The 16,218-nt window shown below is 46.6% G+C and overlaps 1 protein-coding gene and 1 non-coding gene across 3 annotated transcripts in view; one reads left to right on the forward strand and one right to left on the reverse strand.

The window, feature by feature from the left end:
- Prpf40b (pre-mRNA processing factor 40 homolog B) overlaps window positions 1–16,218 on the forward strand; it is a 63,369-nt gene that overhangs the window by 352 nt on the left and 46,799 nt on the right. The gene's annotated exons all lie outside the window — the stretch shown is intronic.
- LOC116890441 lies at window positions 2,526–2,657 on the reverse strand. The gene has a single exon (XR_004386637.1). It is a non-coding gene; the product is annotated as a small nucleolar RNA SNORA70 (small nucleolar RNA).

Below are 16,218 nucleotides of genomic sequence, written 5' to 3' on the forward strand. Positions count from 1 at the left end.
GACTAAGCTTGGTGGGTCTCCCAGGACCAAATTTTGTATTGTTTTATCTGCCAGTTTTTAGATATGGTATTCTGTAAGACCGTTTGCTAAGCACACGACTGGAAGAAAATCTTGGAGAGCTTGGTCTAACTGGGGGGGATGTGTCGCCAGTATGATCCCGAAGATTCATGTCTAAGGAGGAGATGCAGGATGGTGGCGGCGTTCCTAAGGAAACACTCCGAGGAGCGGCGCCAGTCGGTTACGTCAGATGGGCTCCATCTAGACTGCTGGGGGGCAGTCATAGGTAGCCAGGAAACCAACCGAATCCTTTTCAGAGGACCGTGTTCCCTGAGGGAACTATTGTGAAAGAAAGAACTAGTTCCCAGAGAACAGAAACATCCGGGTTTAGGGTCTGTGAGAGGCCTGGGAAAGCTGGGGAGACCGAACTCTAAGAGTTGTTTGTTTCATGCCTTCTCTGAGGGGCACAAAAGTGTAGCAGCTCTGTCAGGAGTAGCTCCCTGGAAGAGCGTTTGCCTAGCGTGACTGACATCCTGAACTTAAGTGTCCAATGGACGATTTGCTCATCCTGACCCTGAGAGTTTTATGATTAACCCGCAGTTTCAAGTCTTCACTTAATATACTGTTACGGACTTATTTAGCGAGTATGTGTTTGCTTTATCTCTCCCAAAACAACGTTTTCTGGTATACAGTGTGCTTGGTAGATTTTTGTCAGCCTGGCACTAGCTAGGATCCTGGAGCTCAGTTGAGAAAATGCCTCCACCAGATTGGTCGGTAAGGCAAGTCTTGCGGTGCATTTTCTTGATTGGATAGATGTGGGAGGGCTAAGCCTACTGTGGGCGGTACTACCTACGGGCAGGTGGTTCTCTTTTGTAAATGAAAGCAGGGTAAGGAAGCTGGGTGGAGTTTGTCCTTCTTGGCTTCTGATCCAGTGCCCGGCTTGAGGTTCCTGCCCAACTTTCCTTGGTAATAGAGTGTGACTTGAAAGTTGTGAGATGAAATAGACCCTTTCCTTCCCAAGTCGCCTTTAGTTGTCTTTTAATCACAGCAATTAAAAGCAAACTAGGACACCGTCTGGTGGGTTGTGCTAAATATAGTGCGACTTAGTATCTAGATGAGAATTGGGCGCTCTTCTCTAAAGAAGTAATTTGTTTTAAAAGTAGGAATGAAATACTTGGTGCGTGCCAGGCAAGCTCTGTACCACCGAGTCACAGCAGCAGCTCTAACAAGGGATCAGTTTGGTAAAGAGCTGGATTAGCATGGTTCAATGTTCGTTAGATGTTTTTCTCCTCACAAAGGCAACTTAAGGAATAAAGGGGTTATTTTAGCTCAAAGGCTTTTCTGGGAGGTGCAGGGGGTACAAACATCATGGCAGGAAAGGCATGGTGGCAGAGAGGGGGTGATGGCTCACACTGTGTCTAGAGCTTGGGAGTGCAGAGAATGAAGTATTGGTGTTTTGCCTCCTTTCTCCTTCCTGTTCCATCGTAGCCCTAGCCCTAAGTCTTCCCAGCCCAGTTAAACCTCCAGAAACAGCTTCGCAGACACACCCGGAGTTTTGTCTTGTAGGTGACTCTAAATGAGGTTAAATGGACAAGACCACACCCCCACCCTGACTCCCACGCATATCACTTTTTGTTGGTGCCTATCAGCTGGTGGTGCCACTGGAGCGCTATCGGATACATCACTGTTCTTTCTTGGCTTGGGTTTTGAGGCAAAGTTTCTCTATGGAGTTTGTCTGTCCTGTAACTTGTTATGTAGGCCCTGAACTCACAGCTCCCATCTCCCTCTGCCTCCCAAGTGTCACCACACCCAGCTATTAGGCTTCAGAGACAGGGTCTCATGTAGCCCAGGCTGGTCTCAAACTAGAGGTATAAAAAGGTTGACCTTGAACTTCTCATCCTCCTGCCTCCTCCCCAGTGCTAGGATTACAGCCGTGTGCCCTTATCCCTGGTTTTGTGTGGTGCTGGATATTAAACATGAGTTTGATGCATGGTGTAAACATGCATGGCTTATGCATGCTGTATAAACACTTCACCAACTGAGCTGTCCCCAACCCTGAATCGTCACTTTAAATCATAACATTCCCTAAGCTCCCATGTTAATTCTCTAGACTAGATGTGAGATTTGTCACTGAATATAAATGGTGTGGTGGGGTAGAGGAGGGCAGAGTGGAAGCCCTCAGGACTACAGAGTCTGCCACTCTTCCAGGAACTATATGTGACCCCCATAGCCATCGGGATGAACTGGTTCTTGGTTACCATGTATTTCAATTCATCCACATTAAACTTGGAAAAGCCCCACTTCTTTGAGGTGTGGATCTTCTAGAAGCCAGGGAACTCAAACTTACCTCTAGGCAAGGCCTTAACCACGTTCCTCCTTGTGAAACTTTGATGCAAACGGACATGATGACCCAGCCTCAATGGGTCCTGACCACTGTGTCCGGGAGCTTCCCAAAGGCACCATGCACACTTGTCTGATGCCTGGACAGGGGATAGTATTGAAGTCAGAGACCTAAATATCCCCTAGAAAATTGCTTCCAAGATGCCTTAGGGCAACCCGCATAGGTAGCAGGTTGAGCGTGCTACCAAGCAGGCTGCTGTTTGCAGCCATTATGCACAGGCCTCCATGAACAAGGAGCCGGCCAGCTCCACTGGCTGCTGTCATGTTATTTTTTTTTAAGGTTTATTTATTTTATGCATACACTGTAGCTGTCTTCAGACACACCAGAAGAAAGCATCAGATCTCATTACAGATGGTTGTGAGCCACCATGTGGTTGCTGGGATTTGAACTCAGGACCTCTGGAAGAGCAGTCAGTGCTCTTAACCGCTGAGCCATCTCTCCAGCCTCTGCAGTCATGTTATTTCCTTTTCTTTGTTTGCTTTGGGAACAGGGTCTCTCCATAGCCCTGACTGTTCTAGAACTCACTTGGTAGGCTAGCATTGAAGAGTGCTGGGATTAAGGCAGGTGCCACAGGCCTGCCTTTCATGCTCATTTCTTTTCTTTTCTTTTTTTTTTTTTTAAGATTTATTTATTTATTATATATAAGTACACTGTAGCTGTCTTCAGATACACCAGAAGAGGGCATCGGATCTCTTTACAGATGGTTGTAAGCCACCATGTGGTTGCTGGGAATTGAACTCAGGACCTCTGGAAGAGTAGTCAGTGCTCTTAATAGCTGAGCCATCTCTCCAGCCCCATGCTTATTTCTTAATGCAAAATTTCATCTTAAAAGACCCCAAAGCCTCAACCTTCCAAAATTATTCAGAAATATAAATGCAGAGTCTTTTCTGAGACTCAGGCGATCTTTTAACTGTGAGTCTCTAGAAAATAAAAGTTACTTACAATATACAATGGCACAGAGAAAATATTTGCATTCCAAAATAGAGTGCCCGGCAGCAGGGAAGACCAAGCCAATGGCTGGAGCAGTGGCTTCTCAGTCTGGAAAGTGTGCTACAAAAGAGCAGGCCAAAGCAAGGCTGAAGCCCAGCAAGGCCAACACTCCATGTCTGCAATCTGAACTCATGATGGAGTCATCCGGGTCCTGACACTGTTAGCAGCCATAGCCCCAGCTTTGCCGCCAGCAGCACGAGCAGCTTTTCCTTGGGTCAGCTCCCTTCCCTGCCTGCAGCTTTGCTCAGCAGACGCCCCACAGTCGGAGAACCTCCAATGTCCACCACAGTCCAGGTGCCACTCGCACGCCACCATGCAGTGGATTCCCAGGACATTCATCTAGGGACCTGACCCAGCTCTACCTGCCTGGCCTTGAAGACTTCAGGAACCCTGCTATATGCTTCATGGTGCCACAGCTCTCCTTATGTATGCCAATAAAGCTAACGCCATGTAGGTACCACCAAGTTCCACTGTGGCTTCAAGATGTAGTCTGTCCCCCTTCTAATACAGTCGCCGTGCCTTCTGTACACACTAGTGGCCCAACCTGGGGCACCTGGGAAAACAGTTAGGTTCTGTTTTCAAGCAGCGCGTATTTTCACTGGCATTCTCAATTTAGACTCTCAAGCTTGAACTCTCACAGACTGCTATCTCAGTGGGTGGGGCATCGCCTACAGGACACTTTCCTACTGCTCTGCTCCCTTAAAGCTGGATAAGATTAGTGAGCAATAACCACGAATATAACCTAACACTGTTGTCATGATGCTTCCTCCACCCCAAGGTAGTCCATTACTAGTTAAGCCAGCCCCAGTCAAGGCAGAAGTGGAAACTTCTAGCTCTTTAGAAACTTAGTTATTCCAAATGATGTTTTTCTGGGGCACACAGGTTAAAGATGTCTTGCTAAAGCAAACACTGAATGTTTTCCTGAAGCAGACACGGGTGAGAGTATGATTGGATGTAGCAGACACGTGAAAGGCCCTGTGATGAAGGAGTATAGATGTGACCCCACAGACAGTGGGGATGAGCACTGAGCATTGGTTTGGTTTGCTCTGCCTTGCTATTCCTCACTAAACCATGTATTGGTTTGCCTTACACAGATAGCAGTGTTGAGCTCAACTTGTAATAATGTCACCATTGACAGAAACTTACCCAAGAACTGCTCTTGAGGTTCCTGGGGATGCTTGCCCCTTCTGCAGCCTCAGGTCGGTTGGCGAGACTGGCAGCCTCTTCAGGATTGAGCTACAACTGCCTGGTGTCTGTCTGTTGAAAGCACTGGACTGTAGCTGCTGGTTCGTGCCTGGTGTCTGCCTGCCTAGAGGACTGCTCTGCAGCTGCTGAGTCATATTCGGTGTTTGCTACGGGACTGAACTACTGCCAAAGAAGACCAAGCTCGTGCCCAAAGAACTTATTTGAGTGCTGAAGGGTTGGCTCAGTGGTTAAGAGCACTGATTGCTCTCCCAGAGGTCCTGAGTTCAAATCCCAGCAACCCCATGGTGGCTCACAACCACCTGTAATGGAATCCGATGCCCTCTTCTGGTGTGTCTGAAGACAGCTAGTGTACTTATATATAATAAATAAATAAATCTTTAAAAAGAAAAACTATTGCTGAACAGGTCCACTTCCCCCATATCCTAATAACTGCTCTTCCATGACCTCTGCTGAGTGGTGGGCTAGAGGAGAGGTTGAACCCTTATGCCTAATAGAAGTTCTGTAGGCATGAACAGGATGTAACAAGAATGGTGCTACCATGTTTCCCTCAGGAACTCAGTTACTGCCTATCTCAGGATTCTGGTCCTCCAGCCTCAACCATAATGGCTTATAAAGCCCTGTTTGGAGCATTCCAGGATTGCTCTTGCCAAACTCTTCCAATTCCTAACAACCCCTAACCATTTCCAAAGGCCTAGGAACAGTATGGTTACCTTTATCACAGCAGTACCCAGTCCTCAGTACTGTGTTTCTGCGTTAGTTACTTTTTTTTTTTTTTTTTTTTTTTTTTTTTTTTTTTCGAGCTGGGGACCAACCCAGGGCCTTAAACTTACTAGGCAAGCGCTCTTCCACTGAGCCAAATCCCCAACCCACGTTAGTTACTTTTATTGTTCTCACAGAAGCTTCCTGGAAAGATTTGCTTCAGCACAGTCTGAGGGGTGCATTCTATCATGGTGGGGAAGCCGCGATGGCAGTCGCTCTGCACCCACAGGCAGTAAGCAGGAAGCCAGTGCTCAGCATCTTCTGTTGATTTACTTTGGGACTCCAGCTCTTAGAATAGTGCTACCCATGTTCAGGATGGCCTTCCCCACACCCTCGAGTGCAGTTAAACCTTTCTGGAAATGCCTTCTTAGAGATATCCAGAAGCACCAACCAGCCACAAAACCTTTGACTTACAATTTGTCCTGCCTGCAGGATGTGCTGGGGCAATGGTGGCACAGAACTTGTGGCAGTGGCCAAAATGAATGAGTTATATAGGAATCATGCTGGGGGCAGAGAAGTGGAAGCCCAGCCCTGGGGAATGAGGTGTTTAGAATAAGGGGTGAGGAGTTAGGGGAGGAGCCACAGGTACTGAAGGATTGGGGAGGTCTGGCCAGTATCCTCTTTGATATGTTAATAGGCACCCCAGTCACATGTCCCAGGGCTCTGAGAAGTAATAATGATGCCTTGCCCTGACTGCCTTGCAATCCTGTCTTCCTTGTCATTTGTGCTTGGGTTCTGCCTCTGTAACCCTGCCTATTTACCCGCCAAATCTCCCATTTGGGAACCTCTACCCTATAAAAACCATCTTCCCCACATCCACGGCTGAACCCCACCTTAGGGGAGGTAGCCCGTGTACACGAATAAAAAAGCTTATTTTGGTTAATTGCTTGTTTTAATTAATTTGGCAGTGGTGATTTGGGTCGGTGGTCTTTCTCCTCACGTCTTTGAGATTGACACAGAAAGGGGAAATGAAAATGAGACGCAGACTCAGCCTAAGAAACTAGGTGGCTGCTGGGTGCTGTGAGCCACACCTGAAATTGCAGCTGCCTGGACTGCTGAAGCTAGGGGATCACTTGTTTGAGGTCAGCCTGGGCTGTATAACAAAATTCTGTTGTGAAAGAAAGAAACTGAATATATCCCAAGTCTGAAAGCTCCTCACCAGTTTTCCACCAATTCCCTGCTCCAGGCCCCGCCCTCCCCAGGCCCCGCCCTCCCTTACTGGCCTTACGGTGGTCTTCCCCACTGAGCTTCCTCCTATTTATTCGCAGCACCCAGAATCTTCAGATGATTCAAACTCATCTCTGACTACTGTTGGGAATCCCCCTCTTGGAAGAAAACGTCTCCTGCCGCTCCGACCTATCCCCTTCTCCTTTGATTACCAGGTTTGGCCTTCTGGGACAGGTGCTTCCAGGCTTTGGGCCTCATGTAGAGAATTGAAAGAAGGGCTCAGGCAGATTTGCAGACATAACAAGATAATATTATTCAGAGCAAAGCAACAGTAAAGATTATAGAGGGACATAATATCAAGACCGACATCAGGCCACAGGAGGGGAGGTCACTGAAGGGCCCTAAGCTACAGAACTCTTCCTATGGGATCTGTAAGGAAGGGCTGCTTACTAAGGAGTATAGTTTGGGTGTTTATCTATTTAATTCAGAGACTAGTTCATATATTAAATTTTTCTACAACACATGTCCCTTCCCATAAATGCATCTGATTTTAATCATATGCAGGTCTAATTACACATAAGCATAAGATGGTAAACAGGGGGTTCCCCTAAATATTACTAGAAGACACAATTTTGCCTTTATTGTACACTTACCTAAACCAGTTCAGACTGGATCAGCCTTCTATTCTTCATACCCTAATATATTGGGAATACGAATGAATAAGAACAATTTTAATTTGATTGTTACTAGGGGTGGGGAAGCTTAAACTGTTGTCCAAAGATGAGAGTATCAGGGGCTGGGGATTTAGCTCAGTGGTAGAGCGCTTACCTAGGAAGCGCAAGGCCCTGGGTTCGGTCCCCAGCTCCGAAAAAAAGAACAAAGAAAAAAAAAAAAAAAAAAAAAGATGAGAGTATCAGCCTGACGCGCACAGCACTGGAGGCACTCGGAGGTTGCTAGGGTCATTGTCTGGAGAGGTGTATGCATGTGTAATGCATGCAAGGGGAGCAACTTTGCTGCTACATGCATTAGTACACACACACACACACATGCATGTAAATAGGAGGGCATGCGTGCGTCATGAAAAACAAACAAAGTTCCAGGAGAAGCCGACCTGTATGTAAGTCGTTCTTCAGCTGCAGGGTCCTAAGGGGGAGAACCAGGAGATGAGGAGACAGAGAGGACAGGAAACCTGGACTCGGGAGGCTTTGCACAAGTTGCGTCTTAGGCTACACAGAAAACTATCATATACTGTGACCAAGTCAGTAGGAGGCTACTCAAGCATTGTTGCATAAAGGGACACAGGATGTCTGGCAGACTGAGCACTGGGAAGGAGAACCTTTGCTCCTTACGGGAGAAGAGTAGGGTTTTCAGGACCCACCAGGCCTTGCCAAGCACATTTCTGGTTTTGCACAAGGAACTTCTGATATCTCTCCATATATCAGGGGTTGGGGAGGGCCTTGGATCAGTCTGGCTCTCGACACTAAGGGATCACTCTCGTTTGCTTTCACTTCCCTTCTCGAAAGTCTACACCCCACCCTGTGCTCCTCCCCCTGCATCTGCTTAGCTCTCAGGACGGTCATTGGCTCTGGCTCTTCTGTTCTTCAGTGCTAAAGGACACGCTTAATATCTGTGGAGTAATCACCTGTAATTACTACAAAGGAATAGCCTGTGGGAGGCCCAGAGCCGTGTGGGAACAGAAACAAAGAACTCGGAGTTAGATGGTTCAATTTGGGGCACCTACGAGGTATCGCATTCAAGAGGCAGCCATGCTAGTTTCATTCGGAAAGAGGTCTGGAGATAGACACAGAAAGTCAGCATCTTGTCGAGGCAGACGTGAACCCCAGGGAGGAGAGTAGACATAGATACAAAGAAGAAGGGCCAGGACCAGTGCCCAGGACCCTCCAGTATTAGTGATAAAGTGGAGACGTGGAGCCCGGGAAGATACAGAGGATATAAATGAAAAGAAAAAGCTAGCAATGACTCCAACTGTTCAGCTCAGTCAGCCACCGTGGTGAATAGTCTCATAGCCCAGCACTCTCTTCCCCTGCCGTAACTTACAGTGGGAGCCATGTTCATGGGTTCTTTTGAATCTAGGCTTAGTTTTATTTTTTGTTTGTTTCTTTTAAGATTTATTTATTATATATAAGTACACTGTTGCTGTCTTCAGACACACCAGAAGAGGGCATCAGATCTCATTACAGATGGTTGTGAGCCACCATGTGGTTGCTGGGATTTGAACTCAGGACCTCTGGAAGAGCAGTCAGTGCTCTTAACCACTGAGCCATCTCTCCACCCCACCCCCTTCCTTTTAAGACAGGATCTCTCTATGTAGTCCTGCCTGTCTTGGAGCTCACTATGTAGATCAGTTTGGGGTCCTCTGCCTCCCAAGTGCCAAGATTAAAGGCATGGGCTACCACACCTGGAATTTGATTTGATTTTGTAAAATATTTGTTTTTATTTTTTTTCTCTGTCTCTCTGTCTTGCTTTCTTTGTACACGTGCACAAATGTACATACATGCACACACATACTCATGCATGCTCACCCATGCCCATGGATACATGCCCAGCCACCATGTCATACATATCATGCATGGACATGCATGGAGGCTAGTTCTCCTCTCCTTCCATCATGAGACTCCCAGGATTTGAACTCAAGATCATCAGGGTTGACAGCAGCATTCACCCTTACCGCTGGCACGTCTCACTGACCTACAAATAACTCTAATTTTTAAAATTAGAATTTAAAATTGTATTTATTTGTGTGTGTGTGTGTGTGTGTGTGTGTGTGTCTGTCTGTCTGTCTGCATGGGTGTACACATATCATGAGAAGTATGTGGATGTCAGAGGCTGGCTTGTGAGAATTAATTCTCTTTTCCCTCTAGATAGGCAGATTGGGATTGAACTCCAGTGGCCAGGCTTGGCAGCCCATGGCTTTACCCACTGAGCCATCTCACTGGCCCCAGAGTTAGTTTCTCAAAACATGACTAAATTTACACGTCTCAGTCCAAAGTTCACAATTATACTTAAAAAAAAAGACCATCCCATTAAAGTGAGATGCGTGGCAGAGTTTGCTCCTGTAGCTATTCGTGTTTAAAGTACTTATAAGTATTAAAGCCTACATGGTTATAGAAGAGGAAAGGATGAGATATGAAAAGTAAAGAATTAAAATATTTAGGACTGGTCCCCAGCTCCGAAAAAAAGAAAAAAGAAAAAAAAATATTTAGGATAGCATTTTTCCTCTTTAGGTTTCCGACCACTTGACACAAGGCAGAATTATTTAGGAAGAAGAGGTTCAACTGAGAAAACTCCTCCATCAGATTGGCCAGTGAGCAGGTATGAGAGCATTTTCCTCACTGATGGCTGCTATGGGAGGGTCCCCGCCACAGCAGGAAGGGCCATACCTAGGCAGTTGGTCCTGGGTGTATGAAAAAGCAGGCTAAGCAAGCCAGGAAGGGCAAGCCAGGAAGCAGTACTCCTGCACTGCCCCTGCTTCAGTTTCTGCCTCCAGATTCCTGCTTTGATCTCCTGCCCGACTTCCCCTGAGGATGGACTTGTAATCCAAATAAACCCTGATGTGCTTTTGATGACCCTCTTCATCATCGCAATAGAAAACAAACTGAGACAATAGCTCATTTGGGAAGTCCAAGAGCATCAACTGAAAAGTTAATACATTAAGGCATGGTTTACACTTGGTGCCGGTGTGTGTATGTGCGCACGCGCGTGTGCACATGCACATGGAAACCAACTCAGATCATCAGGCTTGATGCTCTAAGCATAACAGACATGAGATAATGCACTCTTTAAAATGTACCCTTTAAAGAGTATAAAGGAAATAAAATATGCAACATTCCATTGAAATAACAAAGCAGATAAAATCGTAGCAATCTAGATATAAATATGTTAGATCTAGGTACTTAACATTAAACGTGCTAGCAAAGGACACCAAAGGAAGCTTGGGTAACTAGAAAGGCATAGTATATCTCGAAGTAGAAAGACTCGGTATCATAAAGATGTCAGCTCTCCATAAATTAATCTATAAATTTAATATGGTCTAATAAAAATACCAATAGACTACATAACCCGAATATAAAGTTCACGTGTAAATTTATGCCGATTTAAACAGCAGCAGCAACAACAGGCCAACCAGGAGCATTTTGAAAGGGAAGGTTAATGAGGGGGAGGAAGCTCTCCCACGCAGCACAGTGAACTCTAGAGGATGCCAGTGCACGCATAAACGGTTCCATCAAGAGAACAGAATGGTCCAGAAATAGACCCAAGACATTAAAAAATGTAGTATATTATAAAGATAGCATTGTCTGTCAGCAGGGAAAGGATGGATTATTCAGTAAGTGCTGTTGAGACAACTGGGTAGCCACCTGGAAAAAAATAATGTGGCGCCTCTGTTTCAGTCCTCACACTAAATCACATCCACAGGAATCAATTGCACTTAAATAAGTACAAAAGAGTGAAATTACAAACTTACAGTATCAGAGCAGAGAAAGTACTTCTCACGTGGTACAGGATTTCTCAAAGCATTGGAAAGACAAATTCTGTCAACAGAAAAATCTATAATTCCTGCAGAGCGAAAGCACACCATAAACAAGGACAAATGGGGAACCAAGGGAGTATCCGCAGCTCCTATGACGGGCAGAGGACCTCATTTGCTTTATGCATACAAAATCTTTTCAAATCGATATGGAGAGGAGCACAAATCCTATACGTGGATTGTTGACAGAAAAAGAAAGATAAATGGCCTTTAGACATATTAAAAAATACTCAAGTCCCTCATAAGAAGATTGAAGCTACATTTACCTATGTTTCACCTATACATTGGCAACAATTCCAAACGTTTGGGGGTGGGTCAAAGGGCAAATTGTCACTGCTTGCTGGAATTACAGCTCCGCATGACTTTTGATCCAGCACCCCTGCACCCATGGAAGATAAACCATAGAGAGAATTAAAGCATTGGTAACGATAGAGAACACCCAGGCACATCACAGCACAGGGCCAATCAGCCGCAGAACGTCCAGGTAGCGGAGCGCCATACAGCCCGTGAAGAGCTGGCACGAACGCTCTACACAGTGATTGAACATTTTCTTTTTATTTATTTATTTATTTATTTATTTATTTATTTATTTATTTATTTATTATGTATACATCATACAGCTTTCTGCCTGCATGTATGCCTGCAGGCCAGAAGAGGGCATCAGACCTGATTATAGATGGTTGTGAGCCACCATGTGGTGGCTGGGAATTGAACTCAGGACCTCTGGAAGAGCAGTCAGTGCTCTTAACCTCTGAGCCATCTCTCCAGCCCAACTCTTACTTTCCTTAAGAAAATGTTCAATCGGGCTGGAGAGATGGCTCAGAGGTTAAGAGCACTGTCTGCTCTTCCAGAGGTCCTGAGTTCAACTCCCAGCCACCACATGGTGGCTCACAACCATCTATAATGGGATCTGATGCCCTCTTCTGGTGTGTCTGAAGACAGATACAGGGTAATTATAGATAATAAATAAATCTTTAAAAAAAAAGTAAGAGTTATGAGTTTTTAAAGTGGAGATGTCCTATGACATCTACAGTATAGATGGATGTACAGTCTAGTGTGGATTGTTTGCAATAGAATAGAGTGTAAGTGACACCAACCTCTTGGAGAGATGGCTCAGCAGTTAAGGGCAATGGCAGCTCTTGGGGAGGACCCAGGTTTGATTCCCGGTACTCACACAGCAGTTCACAATTGTCTGTAACTCCAGTTCCAGGAGATCCAATGTCCTCTTCTGGCTTCCATGGGTCCCAGGCACACAGATGGTATACAGATGTGTATATACAGGCAAAACACTCATACACATAAATAATTTTAAAAAATTAAGGCAAGACCACAATTGGAGGCCTAAATTGGGATCCTCACCAAAGGGAAGACACGTGTGGTGTCTGACGGGGAAAGATCCGATGTGGGATGCAGGGATGAGGTGGTAGGGTTGGCAGGAGGAGGTGCTCTCCACTGAGCACAGCACGGGAGGATACAAGCCTTGGCTAAGGTGGAAACATGGGCTCGGTTTAGATGAACCGAGTGAGGTACCAGTAGCCAGCGTCTGAGATGTTTGGTTGTGGGTTTGATTTCTTGCACCCACAGGGTGCTTTACAACCATTCATAGCTCCAGTTCCAGAGGATCCAGCGCCCTCTTCTGACCTCTGGGAGCACTGAGCATGCACATGGTACACACACAAATACACATTGCACACACGAACGTGCTCGTAAAACACACAAAAAGCAAAATGAATAAATCTAATAAAATGTTTGAAAGAGGGGGATATTTAGTTGCGTGTGTGCTGTACAGCTCTGTGGCTCGGGACAGAATTGGAGGTACATGGAGGAATCTCCTTCCTCAACCTGACAATTGCAGCCTCAGGGCAAGGTCGAGTCATCTTGGGAGAGTCCTAGCCATGCACTGTCCCCCAGGAATGCAGGCAGCAGACAACAGTGGAGGGAAGCCAGGAGCGAGGGGAGGCTACAGGGAGAGTGGGAAGGTTTACTAGCCTGTCTCTTACTTGGCTGAAAACCTTTGAAAATATCAAAGGTGTTTTATTCTTCTTGGTTTTTCCCTGTCTGTCCACCCACCCTTCAGTTAGCACGGGGGTCTGTCCGCCCACCACGCTCCCTGTGGAAGTTCTGTCTTTCTCTCCTCGACACTGCTCAAATCCCTTCAAGCGCTGCAGGCCTGTCCCGCCTGGCCCTTGCCTCACACCTCCACTTCACTTTGCTAAACTCCACAGCTGCCAAGGGCCGCTCTTCAGCCCTGCCAGCCCTGCACAGCTTCCCACCCAGTCTCCGGAGCAGAGAGAGACATTGCCTTTCGGTGTCGTGATTATGAAAATCATCTCAGCACAACGCAGCCAGGAAGCCATTGCTAAATGAATGATTGGATAGACAGACAGATGGAAGGATGGGAGGATGGATGGATGGTGAGTTCTCAGGAAACTCAGAACTTAGTTTTTTTTTTTAACATTTCAGAACTTTGCTTACAGCCATGACCCTGTGTTTGTGATAAACTCATCGGAAGTGTTTTGTTCGTATTTATGTCCTTAGTCCTTGGTACAAAACATGACACCACAGGAGGTATTCAGAAAGTGATTAAGTAATCAGCCTGGAGCTGGATGTGGTGGTGCATCCCTTAATCCCAGCGCTTAGGAGGCAGAGGCAGGCAGATCACTGAGTTTTAGGCCTAGCCTGGTCTACAGAGCAGATTCCAAGCCATCTAGGCCTACACAGTGAGACCCTGTCTCAAAACAGTCAATCAAGCTGTAAATACAGTCATTTAATTTGATCTGCTTTCCAAGCAGAAGCAGGGCAGAGGCAAGACGGCAGATACAGCTCAAGCGTGAGGTCCCACAGGACGGGGAGGGGAGGAGCAGTCTATTCCTTCAGAGGAACTTGACTTGGTTTCTACTGTGTACATGGTCCCCTGGGCAGGGCGCCTAGTGCTAGGTGCTGGATGGATATTTGTTGAATAAGTGGATGAATGAATGAATGAGGGCGTGGCATGTGTTTGGTGGAAGTCCATGGAAGGGCCTCCTGGCAGAATTCTTAAAAATAGTTGCTTAATTGATCCTCTGTAAGAACACATTTCTGTACTGCAGTGCTGAGGGCCCTATGGGGGTGGGTAGCCAGGCAGAGAGGAAACGGCCCGAGGAGAGAAGACTGACACTACTAATCGTCTCTAGGGTACAGAAGTTCCAGGATGGCCAGTAGCTTTTGTGTCTTCACTCTATCTTCCCCACCGCCCACCACACGGCCCAGCACCTTCCCAGATGGATCCCCAGGTACACCTTAAGCAGTTCCTAAGCTTCCTGTAATGTGTCACCCTCCCCAGCCAGGCCCCTGAGCCTCTTAAACAAGCACCTTGCTGCCCCCTAGTGGCTTCTACAATAAAGGGCCTCTCTCCAGAGGGCACCTGAATCTTCTGACTTTCCAACCCCAAGTTAATGACTCCTCTCTCAGGAAGCAGCCATAACCATTCCTCAGCTGAGTCCTGGCCACTGTGCCAGCTTTCCTCGGGGGTTCTAGGGCACTTAGCTTCAAGAGGGCCAAGCACCTCCATTCCAGTACTCAGAGGGGAGACAGAAGGATCAAGACTATCCTGGTGTACTTAGTGAGTCCTAGGCCAGCCAGGGATGCACAGTGAGACCCTGTTTCAAAGAAAAGAAGGATAAATGGAAGAAAGGAAGAAAAGAAGGAAGGAAGGAAGAAAGGATGGACTTGAACCAACAGGCCAATCCTACCCACGTTGAGGGATATTCGGTTAGAGACTAGTGTAGCATACCCAGTTTCCTCTGTGCCTTCTTCCAACTGTAAGTGCTGTCTTTGTGGGTGGTGAGCAAAGCAGCCAGATCCTCACAGCACAGCATGAGAGGAAGGCTGGTGTCTGAGGAGAACTAGAGGCCTCTCAGGACACTAAGCCACTGCTGTGTTCTAGCCCATTGCTTTTGCACCGAACAGAAATCTAAGCTAATGACTCCCAGGACTGCTTGGTGATCTTGTGTACCTACAAGACAGGGAAGCAGCTGGGCCTCAGAAACCAAAGTTTCTGCTGAAGTTTCTAATAACAAGGCGGCTTTCTTATTTTTTTTTTTTTTTTTTATGGTGTGCACATGTGCATTGCCATGTGCTTGTGTACCTGACTCTCAAACCCAGGGCTTTATACATACTAGGAGACTACTTTACTTGCCCCTCTCCTTCTCCTTCTCCCCCTCCTTCTTCCTCTACCTCCCCTTCCCCTCCCCCTCTTCCTCTCCTCCTCCCTCTCTTTAATAGTTGCTTTTAAGATGTTCTCTTGGGGATGGAGAGATGGCTTGTCAGTTAAGAGCACTGGCTGCTCTTGCAGGGGACCTGGGTTTGAATCCTAGCACCCACATGGCAGCTCACAACTGTCTGTCACTCCAGTTCCAGGGGAGCTGGGGCTCTCTTTTGGCCAAACTGGGCATCAGGCATGCATGCACATCACACACAGACATAAATGCCGGCAAAGCATGTATGTGTAAAGTTAAAATAAACATTCAATTTAAAAATGCTCCTATCTGCTTAGGTTCTCTGAACTTGACATTTATTCTTCCATTATTTGGAAACGCGTTATCTCTTCAGATAGTTCCCCTTCCGGGACTCCACAGTCACGTGACGTTGCTCCAGCACTCCAGGTCACGGGTTTCTCACCCCTTTGTTTTTTGTCTAGATTGGCAGTAGCCTCGTTGAAGGAATCCTTCATCGCTGATATTAACTTTTCGAAAAGATTTAGTTAATTTTTTTGTGTGCTGGGAACTGAATTTAGGGTCTTTCGGTGTGCAGCCAAGCATTCTACCACTGAGCTATGTTCCCAATCCTATCTTTATTTTTATGTGTATGTGTGTATCTGTGGGGGGGGCGTGCATGTGTGAAGTGTCCGTGGAGCTCAGGAGGAGGCTTTGAAGCGGGAGTTACAGGCATCTGTGACCCTCTTGACAAGGTCCTCAGGCCCTGGCAGTGCCCACTCTTCACCACCAAGCATCCCTCCAGCCTCTAACTTTATTTCCAGAACCCCATCTTGAATTTCCTTTTCTAGAATTAACAGTTCTTTATTCAAAGTCCCCAGTTACTCATGTGTAATGTCCACCTTCCCGACAGACCAGACCTCCGGCCCGGCCCGTTAGCTCCGGCTCCTCACCATCCC

Source organism: Rattus rattus, chromosome 1, assembly GCF_011064425.1.
Source record: "Rattus rattus isolate New Zealand chromosome 1, Rrattus_CSIRO_v1, whole genome shotgun sequence".
In the NCBI taxonomy this organism is placed as follows: Eukaryota; Metazoa; Chordata; class Mammalia; order Rodentia; family Muridae; genus Rattus; species Rattus rattus.